The sequence below is a fragment of the Salmo salar genome, chromosome 23, assembly GCF_965601325.2.
Source record: "Salmo salar chromosome 23, fSalSal1, whole genome shotgun sequence".
NCBI classification, from domain to species: domain Eukaryota; kingdom Metazoa; phylum Chordata; class Actinopteri; order Salmoniformes; family Salmonidae; genus Salmo; species Salmo salar.
The window spans coordinates 44,275,787-44,291,327 of NC_138313.1; the positions used below are offsets into that span (position 1 = coordinate 44,275,787).

A 15,541-nucleotide genomic window follows, 5' to 3' on the forward strand; every position below is an offset into this window, starting at 1 on the left:
GGGGGGGTTAAAAGAGCAATGTTCCAATCAATATCACAATTATCCAATAAGTGTGGTTCACTTGGCAACCAATCAGGTCATTTGATAATGTGACAGATGTAGGCTAATGATTCTTTCAAAAAAGAGAAATGGTTAATTAAGGGGACCAACATTCTATATCACGTGTGAAAAAGTTGAGCCATTAAGAAACCTTTCTACCAACCATTTCTTTGGGACAGAGTCTCCCAAACAAATGCAGTGTTTAGTTAATCTAATCGTGGAAATGTAAGATTTACATTTACATTTTAGTCATTTAGCAGACGCTCCTATCCAGAGTGACTTACAGTAGTGAATACATACATTTCATTAAAAAAAATTCTTCCATACTGGTCCCCCGTGGGAATCGAACCCACAACCCTGGCGTTGCAAACACCATGCTCTACCAACAGCCACACGGGACCGAAGATCAGATGGCCACTAATAACGGTTACTCTTTTATCGAGCTATATTTCAGTCACTTCAAACCATAGATCAGAAAGAGATACCGGCAAAAAATACTGTGCGACTGAATTGCAATAGACTGTCATATCCTCAAAAAAATGTCAAATAACCACTGGCTGTTGATCATATGGTGGGGTTGTGAACATTTTCTGATATCAAAATTGGGTCGTGGGCCCCCCAAAAAAGTTTTGGAACACCTGGTTTAGGATATTTAGCCTAATGAATCAAACTTTTTCTATGCATATCAGAGTTAAGGTTAGCCAATGGGAAAGGGTTAAGCTACAGGCCTACGTCAGGACTGAACGTTCTCATTATCTGATCATGTGACGTCTCATTTCAATAGTTCCCCTTTTGTAGCCTACAGCCTATATGGGATTTACCAACAACTAGACTATAGGCCTAGGTGACCTCAGTACACAAAATGGCCCTCTTCTTCTAGACAATAATCTTTAGTATTGAAGAGACTAGATTTTTTTCCCCCTCATTATTTTTATTGGTGTGAAAAGGTTTTGGAGCTGGGAGGCCATTGGACGTATTGAGCCGCAAAACTGATGGTGCACCGCAACTTTCTCTAAATGACTACCCATATAGGCCTAATGTCTTTCTCTAAATGACTACCCATATAGGCCTAATGTCTTTCTCTAAATGACTACCCATATAGGCCTAATGTCTTTCTCTAAATGACTACCCATATAGCCCTAATGTCTTTCTCTAAATGACTACCCATATAGCCCTAATGTCTTTCTCTAAATGACTACCCATATAGCCCTAATGTCTTTCTCTAAATGACTACCCATATAGGCCTAATGTCTTTCTCTAAATGACTACCCATATAGGCCTAATGTCTTTCTCTAAATGACTACCCATATAGGCCTAATGTCTTTCTCTAAATGACTACCCATATAGGCCTAATGTCTTTCTCTAAATGACTACCCATATAGGCCTAATGTCTTTCTCTAAATGACTACCCATATAGGCCTAATGTCTTTCTCTAAATGACTACCCATATAGGCCTAATGTCTTTCTCTAAATGACTACCCATATAGGCCTAATGTCTTTCTCTAAATGACTACCCATATAGGCCTAATGTCTTTCTCTAAATGACTACCCATATAGGCCTAATGTCTTTCTCTAAATGACTACCCATATAGGCCTAATGTCTTTCTCTAAATGACTACCCATATAGCCCTAATGTCTTTCTCTAAATGACTACCCATATAGGCCTAATGTCTTTCTCTAAATGACTACCCATACAGGCCTAATGTCCCTGAGCGTAACTATTCAAGTGTAAAATGGCCAATAGAATCAAATGAAAATGGTAGGCCTGATACTAAAAATACACCACAGTCCCACGGGCCATTAACATGCAATGTAATTCACAGCCGTCATAGCAAGTAGAGGACTTTGATGGCTGTAAGCGTTAGACAAGGCCTACATTCTGTCATGCAACCACTGCTTTAAAATACTCACTGTGGATGACCTGGGGGGGTGGGGGGGGAGCTTGCTACCTGTCAAAGTCTTTGTAAATGTAAAGCTCCTCAAAATGGTATTGTTCATCCTCTATGGTAAGTTGTTGATAAGGAACCCTAACTCTTTGAGAAAAGGTATTTAAGTGCCATCCAGTTCGTCAGCCTATCAGTTCACATTTCTTCAATGTATAAAAAGCGTTTCCCGTATGTAAAACAATCACAAATAAAAGCCAGAGGTCAAATTATAATATTACTTTCACATTGCCTCCGGAGGATTAAATTAATCAATTTCCAACAGAAAAATCCTATTCCTTGGTTACACCAATATTTCCTTCTCATTCTAAATTCAATTGGTTTGTGATTAATGATCGGAGATACGAGCCTGGGGTTGCTGTCATTCCAAAACGTTAGTGGCTCGCTCTCTGGTCTACCTCTCAGAATGAGGGCCAACAGATGTGCAGTGAGATCGGGCAATTTCAGTTTCCTTTTTACTCTGACAACTCTCCTCTTCCATAGGCCACCTGGGTCTCAGCCAAGAGGCTGCACGATAGCAAGTGAAAAGGGAGTGAGACTTAGCTGACCTTTATACTAACGTCACCTAGAGAAGGATATCAGCGACCTTGTGACGTACCAATGGAGTGATTTAATCAGATCATAGGTCTCAACTAAGATAAATGAGGGCATGAATTGGCAACAATGAAAAACACTGTCACAAAAAAACACAATAACAGCAAAATGTAGAAGGTAGTTTATTCAACACACCGATGAACCCTCAGGGTGTAACTTTCAACGACTCCATAACTTGCCCAAGGCCCCGCTAATGTTAGTCGTGATATTTTTGATTCATGCAATCAATGTTGCATGCAATGGTCATGGTCTAGTCACATGAAAACACATGCCTAACGGATTGGCCTAACTGGATACGAGCCACTTCAGAAGGTAGAATAGGCTTCTCTGGTCTGGGAGGTGAACAAACATTATGCTATGTTAATGAATCGCTGCTATCGCGATGGTTATGTTTGTCAGTGAGAAGCGTTTAGGCCTATTGAAAGAGAGCATAGCACAAAATGTAGGCAATAGGATTAAACTACAGTGTACTTTGATACATGTCTAGTTTTCAACGTTTCAATGAAAATGGTTATCAAACAGCCAGACTAGGAGTCTATGGAAATACTCCATAATTACTTTGAAATCTATTCAGCTTAAGGCCTACAGGTAAAAGGGTCATGGTTCACCTCTGAGAATAAAGACTGCTTTCACTTTGAGGATGGATACGCTGGAGAATGTATTTGTACAATGACAGAAATAGGCATAAATGATTGATGTTTCTCTTTTCACTGATGAAAATCTCTGGGACTACAATAAATAAGCTATTATCCATTGTCCAAGAATAATATTGAGGAAATGGTCTAGAACTCACAACGTTCTTCCTAAGCCCTCAGCCTAGATGCTTTTTATGTTCTCCAGTCAAACAGGAAAGTAGCAGCAACACCTCAACAATGAGAGGCGTGAGTGGGCGGTATCACACGCCACGGCAAACAAATAGACAAGACGCAAGTAAGCAAACATCTGCCTTTGCCTTAGGGCTGGGCGATATGCCCAAAATATCATGGTATTTTTCACATTTTTGATAGTATTTTATGTTTTTGATTAATAAAAGTTGTACATTTGCTTTATGAGTAGTGAGTGATCCTAGGGTGGCAAAACATATTCGAAGTGATTTCAATGAGTCTTTCTCCATTCTGATTGGTTTATACTGTTCAATTCAACTTCAACCAAAAATCACTTTCTGCATTTCCTGCACTCATTTGAACTCATTTCCACACTACCACGATATGGGCAAAAATACTAGGCCTTATTTTAAACCAAATGTTGCAATTGAGATTTAGATCAAAACTGGGTAGGAAACAAAGTGTTGGTCAGTGTTTCCTAGGGGACCCTATAATCCTTGGCTACATTCAATCTTTATTGGTGTAGCCAACATATTCATGCTTCGCCTATTTCCTCTTTGATTTAGAAGATACTTTGCACAAATAACATGCTGATTTAAGCCTCCACATTAATGTTATCAGGCAGTATTAGCTAGCTACATTTGCTCTGACTCAGTACCTTTATTAGCTAGTTAGCTAGCCAGCTAACTAACGATTAGCATTAGTGGCTAATACGATTTAGCTAATCTTGCTAAGAAAATACAAACCAGCTGTTTGTAAATGTAATAAACAAACAAATATCATAATTATAGGACGCTTGTGGATTTATGTTAAGATCAAAGTGGAAACAACATCATTGTCATCAAAAGTGTTGCATGTCCTGCATTGACCATGCAGACTGAATGCAAGTGTCTCCTCAAGCAACAACAAACGAGCTCCTTGATTGACAGGGGATGGGACTAGGTCTGTGTTGAAAGGACATGGAGAGAGAGAGAGGAGAGGGATGACTCAAGTAGCGAAGTAAACTATAAAAATGGACGTTACACACTGCGTATCACATTTAACCTGTTGGGTCTAGGGGGCAGCATTTGCACGTCTGGATAAAAAAAATGTACCCGATTTAATCTGGTTACTAATCCTACCCAGTAACTAGAATATGCATATACTTATTATATATGGATAGAAAACACTCTAAAGTTTCCAAAACTGTTTGAATGGTGTCTGTGAGTATAACAGAACTCATTTGGCAGGCAAAACCCTGAGACATTTTCTGACAGGAAGTGGATACCTGATGTGTTGTATTGACTTTAAAGCTATCCCATTGAAAGACACAGGGGTTTAGGAATATTTTGGCACTTCCTATTGCTTCCACTAGATGTCACCAGCCTTTACAAAGTGTTTTGAGTCTTCTGGAGGGAGATCTGACCGAACAAGAGCCATGGAACGGTGATGTCCCATTAGACACCTGGCGCGCTACTTCATGTTGGGTACCCTCGTTCCAATACGTTATAAAAGGCTATGCATTCGTCCACCTTGAATATTATTCATGTTCTGGTTAAAAAAGGCCCTAATGATTTATGCTATACAACGTTTGACATGTTTGAACGAACGGAAATATATTTTTTCCCCTCGTTCATGACGAGAAGTCCGGCTGGCTTACATCATGTGCTAACGAGACGGAGATTTTTGGACATAAATGATGAGCTTTTTTGAACAAAACTACATTCGTTATGGACCTGTGATACCTGGAAGTGACATCTGATGAAGAGAATCAAAGGTAATGGATTATTTACATAGTATTTTCGATTTTAGATCTCCCCAACATGACGTCTAGTCTGTATCGCAACGCGTATTTTTCTGGGCACAGTGCTCAGATTATTGCAAAGTGTGATTTCCCAGTAAGGTTATTTTTAAATCTGGCAAGTTGATTGCGTTCAAAAGATGTAAATCTATAATTCTTTAAATGACAATATAATATTTTAACAATGTTTTCTAATTTTAATTATTTAATTTCTGACGCTGACTTGACTGCCGGTTATTGGAGGGAAACGATTTCCTCAACATCAATGCCATAGTAAAACGCTGTTTTTGTATATAAATATGAACTTGATAGAACTAAAAATGCATGCATTGTCTAACATAATGTCCTAGGAGTGTCATCTGATGGAGATTGTAAAAGGTTAGTGTATCATTTTAGCTGGTTTTATGGTTTTGGTGACCCTGTCTTTGACTTGACAAAACATTACACACAACTCTTGTAAATGTACTGTCCTAACATACTCTAAATTTATGCTTTCGCCGTAAAACCTTTTTGAAATCGTAAAACGTGGTTAGATTAAGGAGATGTTTATCTTTCAAATGGTGTAACATAGTTGTATTTTTGAAAAATTTGAATTTTGACATTTATTTGGATTCAAATTTGCCGCTCTTGAAATGCACCTGCTGTTGATGGAGTGCACCACAGGTGGCACGCTAGCGTCCCACCTAGCCCCAAGAGGTTAACAAACCAAACATTCAAATACCGTTATAGAAGGTAAAGTAAAAACCCAAACCGTTCCGTGCATAAATACCAGTATATAGTAAAATACGGTATACCACCCAGGCCTACTTTGCCTACAACTCCATTTAGCACCGATTAACCAGGGGGATAGCAGGGTGAGATAGGGGATCTGTTAATAACACAGCAAGCTTAGAAAGATTCCACTAAATAGAGCCATGACTACATGGAACTCTATTCCACATCAGGTAACAGATGCAAGCAGTAGAATCAGATTTTTTTAAATACACCTTATGCAACAGCAGGGACTGTGACACAACACAGACGCAGACATACATACACATTTATATATATATACACATACACACATACACGGATTTTGTGTGTTGTGAATTCTGTAATGAATGTATTGTAATGTTTTTAAAATGGTATAACTGCCTTAATTTTTCCGGACCCCAGGAAGAGTAGCTGGTGCTTTATACGTCAACAAAATAATGTTTCCGGAATGCTTATCTTATTGGTTTCTAACTAGAGAAATGAATTCAGAACAATCTGAGATGGTGGGTGTCATGGCTTGCTGAAATGACACTGAACGACCCTCATGTGACTTACAAAATTTAAACATTGTTTGACTTGGATACAGAACATAAACTTACTTGGTTCTTCATGTCAGAATTTATCTTAAACCTTTAAAAATTATTTCATACAATTTTGTGTCATGGCGTTGAGGGCAACTAGGTGTACTGGATGCTGTACACACTTTATCCCATGATCACAACCAGCTCCAGGATGTAGCATGGTGACCATAACAAGCCTGTTTGTAGTTCCTCAAGTTGCAGCGGGGAGAACATTTTTTTTTAAAGACAATGCACCAAGAGAGAAAACAAAACATTCTACTTTCTAGACAGTAACGTGCCATTTGGCAGACTTTTTTTATTTTTATCCAAAGCGACTTAAGAGTTATGCATGCAAACATTTTACGTTAAGGGTGGTCCCGGGAAATCAAACCTATTATCCTGGTGTCGCAAGCGCCATGCTCTACCAACTGATCTACAGAGAATCATGCTCTACCAACTGATCTACAGAGAATCATGCTCTACCAACTGATCTACCAACTGATCTACAGAGGACCGTGCTCAACCAACTGATCTACAGAGGACCATGCTCTACCAACTGATCTACAGAGAATCATGCTCTACCAACTGATCTACCAACTGATCTACAGAGGACCGTGTTCAACCAACTGATCTACAGAGGACCATGCTCTACCAACTGATCTACCAACTGATCTACAGAGGACCGTGCTCAACCAACTGATCTACAGAGGACCATGCTCTACTAACTGATCTACAGAGGACCATGCTCTACTAACTGATCTACAGAGGACCGTGCTCTACCAACTGAGCTACAGAGGACCGTGCTCTACCAACTGAGCTACAGAGGACCGTGCTCTACTAACTGATCTACAGAGGACCGTGCTCTACCACCTGGTCTACAGAGGACCGTGCTCTACCAACTGAGCTACAGAGGACCATGTTCTACTAACTGAGCTACAGAGGACCGTGCTCTACCACCTGGTCTACAGAGGACCGTGTTCTACTAACTGATCTACAGAGGACCATGTTCTACTAACTGGTCTACAGAGGACCGTGCTCTACCAACTGAGCTACAGAGGACCATGCTCAACCAACTGAGCTACAGAGGACCATAGACAATACTGTAACAATCCAGAGGAGACTGAGAGTCTAGAACACAGGTCGCCAAGATCAAGGGCTGCGGACGTAACCATTAGTCCAAGAAAGTCGTCTGCCTTGAGGGAGCAGTTAAATAGTCTAATCAAAATGGCAGGTTTGTTTACACCAAACAGAAAGTACGTCCTCACACTTCGACTTTCTTTTAAAGCAAATTCACACGCATGCCTGGCTGTGGCTTCAATGACCATACCAGGTAATCCAACGTCTAACGCCACTGTAGTAATTGGAGGGGGGGGCGGCAGTGCGAGGTCCCAAAATCGACATCCACGTCTTCGGCGCCCGGGGAACAGTGGGTTAACTGCCTTGCTCAGGAGCAGAACGACAGACTTTTACTTTGTCAGCTCGGGGATTCGATCCAGCAACCTTTCGGTTACTGGCCCAACGCTCTAACCACTAGGTTACCATAACCAGTAATGCCTTGCAATCTTTAACACAAAGAAATATAGATTGAATAAATATTGATGGTAGACCTGTGATTTCACCACACCTCTGACTTGAGTAATCCAACCAAGGAGCATGTTGGGTAGTCTGGGAGCCCTTTATAGTGTCAGGTAAGATGGCTCCCCCTGGCAAATACTGTGAAATACAGGACCAGTCAAAAGTTTTTTTTAGTAGGTTGGCTCAGCCTTTTGCAAAGAACATGCTGATATCACTGTTATTAGGTGTACCAAAACATACAGTACCAGTCAAAAGTTGACACACCAAATCTTTCAAGTTTTTTTTTTATTTTTATACTATTTTCTACATTGTAGAAATATATATGAAATATATATGAAATAACACATGGAATCATGTAGTAACCCAAAAAGTGTTACACAAAACAAAGTATATATTTTATATTTGAGATTATTCAAAGTAGCCACACTTGGCATTCTCTCCACCAGCTTCATGAGGTAGTCACCTGGAATGCATTTCAATTAACAGGTGTGCCTCGTTAAAAGTTAATTTGTGGAATTTCTTTCCTTAATGCATTTGAGCCAATCAGTTGTGTTGTGACATGGTAGGGGTGGTATACAGAAGATAGCCCTATTCGATAAAAGACCAAGTCCATATTATGGCAAGAACAGCTCACATAACCAAAGAGAAATGACAGTCCATTACTTTAAGACATGAAGGTGAATAAATCCAGAAAATGTCAAGAACTTTGAAAGTTTCTTCAAGTGCAGTCGCAAAAACCAATCAAACCCTATGACGAAACTGGCTCTCATGAGGACCGCCACAGGAAAGGAAGACCCAGAGATACCTCTACTGCAGAGGACAAGTTCATTAGAGTTATCAGCCTCAGAAATTGCAGCCCAAATAAATGAATCACAGAGTAACAGAGTTCAAGTAACAGACATCTCAAAATGAGATGGCAAATCAAGAGACTGCGTGAATCAGGCCTTCATGGTCAAATTGCTGCAAAGAAACCACTACTAAAGGACACAAATAAGAAGAGACTTGCTTGGGCCAAGGAACACGAGCAATGGACATTAGACCGGTGGAAATCTGTCCTTTGGTCTGATGAGTCCAAATCTGAGATTTTTGATTACAACCGCTGTGTCTTTGTGAGAAGCAGAGTAGGTTAACAGATGATCTCCGCATGTGTGGTTCCCACCGTGAAGCATGGAGGTGGTGGTGTGGGGGTGCTTTGCTGGTGACACTGCCAGTGATTTATTTAGAATTCAAGGCACATTTATCCAGCATGGCTAGCACAGCATTGTGCAGAGATACGCCATCCCATCTGGTTTGCCCTTAGTGGACTATAATTTGTTTTTCAACAGGACAATGACCCAACATACCTCCAGGCTATGTAAGGACTATTTGACCATGGAGAGTGGTCGAGTGCTGCATCAGATGACCTGGCCTCCACAATCACCAGACCTCAACACATTTGGGATGGTTTGGGATGAGTTGGACCGCAGAGTGAAGGGAAAGGAGCCAACAAGTGCTCAGCATATGTGGGAACTCCTTCAAGACTGTTGGAAAAGCATTCCAGGTGAAGCTGGTTGAGAGAATGCCAAGAGTGTGCAAAGCTGTCATCAAGGCAAAGGGTGGCTACTTTGAAGAATTAAAAATATATTTTGATTTGTTTAACACTTTTTGGGTTACTACATGATTCCATGTGTTATTTCATAGTTTTGATGCCTTCACTATTATTCTACAATGTAGAAAATAGTAAAAATAAAGAAAAACCCTTGAATAATTAGGTGTCTCCAAACTTTTGACTGGTATTGTATGTTTTGGTACACTTAATAACGGTCATATCAACATGTTCTTTGCAAAAGGCTGAGCCAAACGACAAAAAAAAGACTAGATTGATTTTTGATAGACACGCTGTTAGCTAACTAATGTAAGTTGCTCTGGATAAGACTTGAGCATCTGCGAAATTACTAAAATGTCAAACATAGCTAGTTGAATAAATGTGGATAGCTAGCAATATCTCATCAAGTCACTTAGGGAAACGCATGACATGTGTACACAAGCACTGGTATAGAATATATGTTAAATGGCTAACGTCAGTAATATATACAAGATATAGTTAATACATTTAATATTATAACTTGCTATCTAAACTGCTTGTTAAATGCCCAGTTTCATCCTAGCTGCTACAGTCCTACACTGTCCTCATCGAGTCTATGTTGAACATGTATTTAGTGGCTAAACATTATTCCCTCAAATGCACACATTACATCAGGGCATTCTCCTACTAGGATAATTATATGGCTATTGAACAGCATTTTAGGACAAGAGGCAAATAACTCATGCCGGGTGATTGTGTGGAAATAGCTGCTCCTCCTGGGTCCTCAGACAAAGAGGGGTTCACCAAAGCAATGCACGAAAGCAGTTGTTAGCCAGAGACGCTAACTGTTAGCTAGTTAACTAGCGCGCTTTACAGGTTAGCATTAGCTAACGAAGCTAGCTCATGCGCTTACTAACTAGCAGGCTAGCTACGTCCCGTGTTCTGAAGTATAGAACAAATTCCTTCACTAGTATAAAACTTAAATGTTGTTCGCTAACTTACCCTCTTGACAAACCCAATCCAGCGAATGTTTATGTACACTCCATAGGTCCTGATAGTAAAGGTAAATCACTTTGATGACACCCCCCCCCCCCCCCCCCCTCCCCTCCCCAAATGTGCAAATATACACAGACAAAATCAACCAACGTGCTCCCAAGAAATCCAACGCCAGGGGAAGGGAACGGCTAATTCACTGGACTGCTGCCATCACACGTTGAGATCCCGTTGAAAATTCAAAAATACCGGTTACGATGGAGATTTCAAATTCAGTTTAAAGCCCTGGTTGGAAATAAAGCATATCCTTTCTGTAGTCCAAATTGTAAAATCCGATATTCTGGCAGTTTCCTCACCAGTTTAATTCCTGGACTTGATTTCGTTGAAATCTCTAATATCTTGATGGCTGTTTGGATCGTTCAATGCTGAGGGGAGCGATACAATGTAACCAACAAGCAGAACGAGCCACTTGCAAATTCAGGAAAAAAAGTACTGCGTGGACTGAACCGCTTGAGGCGGTAGATACAACCATAGAGAATGATAGAGGCCTCTAGTGGCCTAAAGGCCATTCTAGCATGGGCAGCGCCATTGAGGGCTTCCACCACGCTTCCGCCATTTTAAAGTAGTCAAAGTAGTCAACTAGGTGGGGATTGGTATGGGTTGTAGCCTCAATGGCGCTGTCCATGCTGTCGCTGACGCTTTAAAAGCACTGATATCAAGATGAGTCCTCTATCTATCTCTATGGGTACAACACCAGCTGAGAAGAACTGGAACAAGATCATGGAGGGGATTGGGGATGTTTTGTGAATGAGTCTCCTATATTATTTTTTTATTTTATTTATTTAACCTTCATTTAACTAGGCGTTAAGAACAAATTCTTATTTACAATGACGGCCTACCCCAGCCAAACCTTAAGCCGGACGACACTGGGCCAGTTGCACTTCGCCCTATGGGACTCCCAATCATAGCCGGTTGTGATACAGCCTGGAATCAAACCAGGGTTTGTAGTGACACCTCTAGCACTGAGATGCAGTGCCTTAGACCGCTGCGCCACTCGGGAGACATCCTATGGTGACTTGGATGATTTCATTATTAACATGACTGGAAAAAGATGGTTCTTTGTAAATGCGTGGCAAAAGAAAAGAGACATAGCTACATTATTATTATTTTTTTTGTGCTGTCAAAATTCACACATGTATGTTGTGCTTAAGATGAGTTAACAAAGCTCCTCTACAAAATATTTGATTCAATACAAATATCAAAAATATACACCTCGGATTTGATATTATACTATCCACATAGAGTCTGTTTCATATGAATACACATGAAACATTCTGTCTGCATAGAGATTTAACGCAGAGTATTGTGTTTGTTTATTTCCTCAGGTTGACAGCACAGTTATGGATATAAAAGATACCAAAAACAGGTGAATGGCAAATAAAACTGCAGTTGCGGCTGCTTTACTTTTAACTGTATCCACACAAGGACTAAGGTCATTTTCCTCATTCGTGAAATGTTTCTTATCTGGGTAATCAAATATCACTTCTAATTGAGTGGTGGTGATACTAGTTCAGCTCAATCTAGTTTCAGTGATAGACTACTGCAGATTTGGGGTGGCAGGTAGCTTAGTGGTTAGAGCGTTTGGCCATATACTACCCACCACTGCGACCTGTACGCTCTCGTTGTCTGGCCCTTGCTTCATACTCGTCGCCAAACCCACTGGCTCCAGGTCATCTACAAGACCCTGCTAGGTAAAGTTCCCCCTTATCTCAGCTCGTTGGTCACCATAGCAGCACCCAACTGTAGCACGCGCTCCAGCAGGTATATCTCTCTGGTCACCCCCAAAGCCAATTCCTCCTTCGGCCGCCTCTCCTTCCAGTTCTCTGCTGCCAATGACTGGAACGAATTACAAAAATCTCTGAAACTGGAAACATTTATCTCCCTCACTAGCTTTAAGCACCAGCTGTCAGAGCAGCTCACAGATCACTGCACCTGTACATAGCCCATCTATAATTTAGCCCAAACAACTACCTCTTCTCCTACTGTATTTATTTATTTATTTTGCTCCTTTGCACCCCATTATTTCTATTTCTACTTTGCACTTTCTTCCACTGCAAATCTACCATTCCAGTGTTTTACTTGCTATATTGTATTTACTTCGCCATCATGGCCTTTTTTGCCTTATCTCACCTCATTTGCTCACTTTGTATATAGACTTATTTTTCTACTATATTATTGACTGTATGTTTGTTTTACTCCATGTGTAACTCTGTGTTGTTGTATGTGTCAAACTTGGCCAGGTCGCAGGCCAGGTCGCAGTTGTAAATGAGAACTTGTTCTCAACTTGCCTACCTGGTTAAATAAAGGTGAAATAAAAATAAATAAAATTGGCCAGTAACCGAAAGGTTGCTGGATCGAATCCCCAAGCTGACAAGGTAAAAATCTGTCGTTCTGCACCTGAACAAGGCAGTTAACCTACTGTTCCCCGATAGGCTGTCATCGTAAATTAGAATTTGTTCTTAACTGACTTGCCAGGTTAAATAAAAAAATGTACTGGTCTGAAAATGACCCAAACAACACAGTTGGGGTTGGTCCAGTCAGCGGAGAAGGAAAGTGGGTGAATGTCTGTAAAAAAAAAAAAGTGAGTAATGGTTTGAATAAGGATGGAACATAATTACCCTATAACACTAATCTTCACAGTTGAGATGGCTACTGAAGTGAGGGCATATCTTGCCAGTTTAAACGCCAGCAGAAAAGCCGTACTAATGAGCAGGCTAGCCAAGGTCTACCCATGCCTCAGCACAGAGCTCACTGAGGCTAATTGTTAGAGAGAAACCAGGCAACAGCTGCAGGAAAGGGAGAACCAGTGCTTATGACAGGCAAACGTGTCATGCTATTTGTCATACAGCAGCGCAGAGATAACCTCTCGTATTTACTCGCCTTCTGTCAGGTGGGAGGGAAAGCAGGAAGGAGTTGGGGGTGGGGGGACGACACTCGCTCTCCACACTCCACAGAGGCGTTACGAGCTGGTTACCCAGGCAACAGGGATATGATAATGTTGCCTTTGACATGACAGAGGGAATCATCTCAGCGGCTCTCATAGGCAGCGGGCACAGGGAGGCCAGGGGAAACTGAATTAATGGGTTCATTTTCACCTAGTGAGGGCGGCAGTCAGGGTTGGCACTCCATCTTCTCGTCGCCTCCTCCACTCTGTGCACACTGCACTCATGCAGGCTTACCTTATCATCCACACACACAGGAACAGCTTCCATTTTGAAGCAGGCAGGGCTGTTTTTTTTCTGTCTCTTTCTGCCTTTCTGTCTGTCTGTCTCTCTCTCTATCTCTGGTTTCAGTGCTAAACAGCAGACGGCACAGTGAGGGAACAGATATCACTGTTGATTTGCTCTCAGAGTCAGAGGCTTTATGCCGTGCTATCTGTAAGGCTCACAAGGACTCAGCATAAATGAACAGGCTGTGTCAGGAACACACATTTCACTTGCTTAAAATTGTAAATCAGTCATTACAGGCTTGATCACCATTGTAGGGCTGTGTGTTCATGTGTGTTCATGTGTGTATACACATTAGGGTGGGTGTATGTGTGTACGTGTTTGTGTTTGTGTGAGAACATGAATGCAAGGCAGGGTGTGTGTGTGTCTAACCCCTGATTACATTTTTAATCAATGTCCATCTCATCGTGAGCTAGGGAAGTCTGGAGCGGAATTTACATTTCATTTGATTCCCCTCTCTGGTCCGACTGGCGCTCGCTAGCACTCGCTATGCTAATGAATCAGTCATTCTAATGAGCTGTTCGAGGGAGATGGGGAGATGGGGAAGAGTAATGAAGGGGGAGAGAAAGGCAGAGCCAGCCTCCTGATTTTCTCCCTGCCTTTGTGTCATCTGTGCCGCATTATCATGGTAAGCCGACAATGCAGTACGCGGAGCTAGCACTTCCTTAGCTAGCAACACATTGCAGATGTTCCCTTTCTCTTATCTCTGTGGACAGCTTAATTTGACAGAGAAGGGCAACAAAGAACAGGATGCGAGAAATGGCGTGTGATTCAAAATAGGGAAAGACAAGAAGGTATGCGTCTCAAATGGCACCTTATTCCCTACGTAGTGCACTACTTTTGACCAGGGCCCATAGGGTTCTAGTCAAAAGTAGTACACTGCGTAGGGAATAGGATGTCATTTAGGATGCAAGTAAGACAAGCATGAAGGCGGACATCAAATGGACATCAAATGGTGATAGTCAGGCAGGGAGGGTTCTGAGCTTCGGTGTCATTGTCATACCTTTTGTCATGTACCAAGAGAGCCACTGATGTCACAAATGAAAGAGGAGCTTCTCACACAACCTGTCTTCTTAAATAGATTTGCACTGCATAAGCCCCGTTCACACACCCACACACAGTACCAGTCAAAAGTTTGGACACACCTACTCATTCAAGGGTTTTTATTTATTTTTACTATTTTCTACATTGTAGAATAATAGTGAAGACATCAAAACTATGAAATAACACATATGGAATTATGTAGTAACCAAAAAAGTGTAACCAAAATGTACATAAAATAACATGGGCAACAATACCCGTAGCTCACTACTACAAAACACACGACACAAAATAACATACAAACAATCTTGGACAAGGACATGAGGGGAAACAGAGGGTTAAATACACAACAGGTAATGAATGGGTGTCACGACTTCTGCCGAAGTCGATGCCCCTCCTTGCACGGGTGGTGCTCGGCGGTCGACGTCACCGGTCTTCTAGCGATCATTGATCAGTTTTTCATTATCCATTAGTTTTGTCTTGTCTATCATCACACCTGTTTCCAATCCCATTAATTACTTGTGTATTTAACCCTCTGTTTCCCCTCATGTCCTTGTCCAAGATTGTTTGTATGTTATGTTACGTGGG

The 15,541-nt window shown here is 41.2% G+C and overlaps 1 protein-coding gene across 2 annotated transcripts in view; it reads right to left on the reverse strand.

Moving 5' to 3' along the window:
• LOC106584692 (zinc finger protein 609) overlaps positions 1–11,101 on the reverse strand; it is a 205,137-nt gene extending 194,036 nt beyond the window's left edge. The window contains exon 1 of one of the 2 annotated variants that reach the window (XM_014170195.3): positions 10,982–11,101. The gene's annotated coding sequence lies outside the window, so the exon portion shown is untranslated. Of the gene's footprint in view, positions 1–10,634 lie in introns of both variants that reach the window. The other variant, XM_014170194.3, reaches the window with a different exon arrangement.
• Between the last annotated feature and the right edge of the window lie 4,440 nt (positions 11,102–15,541).